At 39.8% G+C, this 4,797-nt stretch overlaps 1 non-coding gene across 1 annotated transcript; it reads right to left on the bottom strand.

The window, feature by feature from the left end:
* Positions 1 to 4,509: 4,509 nt before the first annotated feature.
* Trnat-ggu (transfer RNA threonine (anticodon GGU)) lies at positions 4,510 to 4,582 on the bottom strand. Its single transcript has one exon. It is a non-coding gene; the product is annotated as a tRNA-Thr (tRNA).
* Between the last annotated feature and the right edge of the window lie 215 nt (positions 4,583 to 4,797).

Genomic DNA, 4,797 nt, shown 5'->3' with positions numbered 1-4,797 from the left:
TCCCCGCCAAAATTTTCTCCAAGTGTTCTTTTTCTCTCAGCGCACTTTCCAAATCTGTACAGAATAAAGGAGCCATCAATGGATATCATTACCACTGGATCGTATGCAGTGCACTAAACAGAAATCCCTGTGAAAAACACCCTCTAGGAAGTTGAAAGCAAAGGAACCAAAACACTGTCAGTACTCCATCCATCTAACAATCTGACCAAACCCGCCCCCTTCATGATGTGCGGTAAGCCATTACAAGATATTGCAATACAGCAATAGCCTGTACACAGACCTTGTTTTCTTTTTTTTTCAAAAAAATGACTAGCGCGAGAAAAATTTTTTTCTCTTTTCCTCAGCCCCACCACTTCCATTAGTGGTCAATAAACCCGCCGCAGTTTTTCCACAATTTCTTAAGAGAAACTAGAAGTCCCTTGAACAGGCTAGGACTACAAAGAGGTATGTTACACAGTTTTAATTACCACCGTTGGCCTCCCTTGCCATAGAAATCTCTCTTTCCTATGCTTGTAGTAATTCTACGAACTTGTTCCTTTCCTCTTGCTCGACAGAGAGCCTTGTCTTTAATTCTTTTTTTTGTGATTCAATTCTTTTAATCTTTGTTTCATGATCTTTCGTTAACGATGCTATAGATTTCTGCAATTGCTCTTTTTCTCTGATCAAGGCTTCCAAATCTACTAAAGGATAAGGGGTTATCTTTAGCCTAATAGCAAGCAAGGTGGTTAATTTATTCAATGATCGAACAGTCTGAGCCGCTTGGATGTAAAGCTCGCTGCAGGTGGTTAAAACCATGGAAATATTGCTGTGATAAAATTATATCTACAAATCCTTGTATTGTAATTCTTTACAAGTTATAAGACATTAACAGGTAAACCTTGCTTCTTTGACCGTTACAACCGCGCGCCATTGTAAGTCAACTTTTCGGTAGTGCTCGCCAGTCGCGTCTGGTAATTTTTCTAGAATAAGAAATTTTGCTCGTTTGACGGCGGGAACATGTGTGGATGCCACAAGCATCGTGGTAGATTTTTTTCCGCAAAATATTACCCTTGTATGCTGAACAATTTAATATGCAAGGATTCCTGCTCTCTGATTGGCTGTATTCCGGGGCATAGGATAAAAAGACACACCTGAATCAGCTGAATCATCCTTTTCCATACTAACATCATTCATGTCCTTGTCCTCCTGTAGATTTCATGTTGCTGAAATAAGGTAAACCAAAGAGGGAAAGTTAAAACAAATTATAAAAATGTAGCAATGATAGGTTATTTTAAACCTTGTTTTGCGGAATGGCGAAGGGCAATCATCACAGGTTATGGTGTATTGTGGTGACAAGGTCTATAAACTTCACAAGTTATTCACGTCGTTCGTCACACAAGGTCCATATCAGGATTTAATAAAGAAGTTTTTCTTTAGCCCGTAAGTAACTGTGCGTTTAGTATTAATCGGTTTACCTCTATCAAGCTGATCGAGGGTGGATTGTTGGGACTTTACCAACACGACAACGGCAATGGAAGGGTCAAAGCCACAGGGACCAAATTCAATTTCAATTGACAACAGAACTACTACTTAAACCTATTTGTAATGAATTAACCAAAATAAGTAAGCATAATATACTTGGCATTATTTGATATATATTACAAGGTAAGGAAAAATTTTGCACACTTATAAATAGCAATGCCTTCAGACCTTAGTGTATTATCCAGCTGAAAAGATAGTGCAGCGGTTATCAAGTGAATAATTATTGCTTGTCCATCTGCATAAATCAGTAAAAGAATGCCTCCTAAGCGTCCCATGAAAGTGCACCCTCTTAACGGAAGATATGTATACATCTATTTGTAACGAATGTTATTAACTCTCAACAACTGGTGTGCATTATTGTTCGTAAAACAGGCACTTTCTCGGCAAATATTGTAAGAACTACCAGTGGAAGAATCTGCCTTCGATGGACTTTCAGTGGTCGGTGTGATCCAGTGAGAGAAGAAAGAGATGATACCTGTTCTTTAGGTGCATTTTTCAGGACAGCTTCCAGTTTTTCTTCCAGCCGACTTACAATAGCTTCCTTTCCTGGTTTGGGCTGCTGGCCAGATGTTGTGGCAACACCAGATTTAAAATGGGTGGCAACTTTGTGAAATCTCCTTACGTGAGGGACTATTACGTTCATAAAAAAATTTGTGATTTCGCCCTCTGCGATTGCTGTTGTTAGCTCCTGCATCTGTGGAACAAAACCAAACCTTACAATATAAAATGGATTCAAACATGCAAAAGAGTTTTACAATAGGGGTTATCTGAGTAAGTGAGGGACGTAAAGGGGCCGTAGCAAACGCTTTTTATGAATATGAAAAATTGAAATAACTTCCTGTCTTATTGTATTTAATCAATCTTATTAAAAACGGTAATGCCTTTACAGCAGTTGAAAGCTATACAGAGTGATAAACCAATTATGTGAAAGAGTATTGAAAAGTGAAATGGATACCATTTGTCAATGTAAAGTATAAGAAAGGATAAGTACCTTTTCTGAAAAAAAAATAATAAAAAAGGGTAATGGTTGGTTGGACCTATACGACTCCTGATTACCTTCAGCGCTGCCATAAGAGCGCAGGTCCACATCTTTGCAAAACGCGCGCCCTTTCCTTCCTCCCCAAATCCTTCCACGACAATCGCCAGGCAGTTGTTAAACTGCTGGCGACCTTCGTTCGAAGTTAACCATTCCCCCACCACGATAAGGTCTCCTACAACTGCTGAGACTTTCGAAAGTAAGTTGTCGAACACCTGCTGCCATAGGGCTGATTGTTCTTCATTCATCTCCCTCTTAATGTTTGCGAAAGGAATGAAAATTATTCGGGACAGCAATCTGCAAAAAAACACTATCAGTTAAAACATTCTCAGAATTTTGTGGAAGTTGACGTTTCACCAGTTGCAGTTCAAATAACTCGTGTTTAGGAAATAATAAGGAGCTATACCAGCATTGAAAATGAAGGAACACATGGTACTTTTAGTTCTAAGTCCAATAAACTGGAATTTTCCTAAGCATATGATTATATTATGTTGCCAAGAGAGGATAAAGCGGACAGAGAAGGCATCCCCCATACACACCCTATTCCATAGGTAATTTGTCTCGAGTTATTTTTAAGACCACAGATCCCGAGAGGGATTAGACAACAGCCAATTACATAGCACAAATGTGTTCTGCATGGATGACCCATGCTCAGAGCTATGCGTCCTTCAGGAATTGACGCAGAACAAAATGGCGGGAGACGCGGAGAGCGATATTGCTATTCATATTGTCGATGAAAACGACTACAGAGAGATTTCTGCTAAAGCTGTGTCAGTGAAACAGAAATTTAAAAAGAGTCGCCCTTCCTGGCTTGTTTCTAAGCATTGTAATGACAGTGATTCGAGCGAAGCTGAGAGTTCTAGCGAAGAAGATGTACAAGAAAACGTGGAAAGCTCCAACTCCGATCATGATAGTTCAACAGATGAAGCGAAGGGGAGGAAAAGTGCAGGGAAGCCTAAACCTGCGCCTTCCAGTTCGACTGTCACCAAATCAAGCAAAAAGGCACTGAAGAAATCAAATAAACGGAACAAGAGTCTTTCAGAAGAAGAGATGGAGTGATTCCCTTTTCCTAGGTGAGCACCAACTCATTTCACTTCAATATTCAGGAATGCTCTTGATCTCTTTACGCTTTCATTGGCTTTCGCCCGACATGTTTTGCAGGGCGTTAATCATGCGAAACCTCCACGCAGCACGCAAGGTAACTATATCCCGATTCTAAAAGTAACTCGAGACGAATTACCTATGGAATAGGGTGTGTATGGGGAATGCCCTCTCTGTCCCCTTTATCCTCTCTTGTATGTTGCATATTTGTTAACCCCATTCCATTATCCATCAGAGGCAATGTAATTGTTTCTTATTCTTTCAGAAATTGAAACATTGAGAATCTTTGCGCATTATTGTATATACCAATCAATCAGTTGATCTGACACTTAGCTGAATCAGTCGTAGCCTGAAAGCAGGCTATCCCTTGAAAGGTGATGTTACACGGGACGATTTGCAATGATCATTTTTAGCGCAACACAGCATTGCAATGTTGGAGCAATGTTGTAACCATTCGAAACAATGTCACAGCAATGTTGCCACGCTGCATGACGCTAAAAATGGTCGTTGCGAATCGTCCTGTGTAACATCACCTTAAAACACACGCCCCGCGTACAAGCCTCATTACTGCCTACTCCAAGCTAGTTGAATCACTTATTTTATAACTACAAACATTTGCAACACCTGGCCTCCGACTCCCAAACCTGTGTTCAGACAACCTTATTTCCAGTTTGTTCCATTGATATCGATAGCTAAAGCTAAATGTTACCTCTGTTAAGTAGTACCTTTCTGATGTGAAGTACATGAAATAATTCATTTTTGAACTGCGGTTGTAGATGAGAGTGAAGAATGATCATCGCAGTAAATTTTCCAATTTAAGCAACTGGAAAGAAGAACCCTGAAAAAAATAAAGGCTTCAACGTGATTCGAACCCGTGACCTCCGCATTACCGGTACGTTGCTCTACCAACTGAGCTATGAAGCCACACATTGGGAGCAAGGTCAATTTATTGAGTTCATATCTCCCGTGAGGAGTGAAATGGTGTGAAGTATATGAAATAATTCATTTTTGAACTGCGGTTGTAGATGAGAGTGAAGAATGATCATCACAGTAAATTTTCCAATTTAAGCAATTGGAAAGAAGAAGCCTGAAAAAAACAATAAATTGACCTCACTCCTAATGTGTGGCTTCATAGCTCA

The sequence above is a fragment of the Porites lutea genome, chromosome 4 (assembly GCF_958299795.1).
Source record: "Porites lutea chromosome 4, jaPorLute2.1, whole genome shotgun sequence".
Lineage (NCBI taxonomy): Eukaryota > Metazoa > Cnidaria > Anthozoa > Scleractinia > Poritidae > Porites > Porites lutea.
The sequence above is the reverse complement of the archived record's forward strand: the minus strand, read 5'-3'. Positions and strand labels throughout refer to the sequence as shown.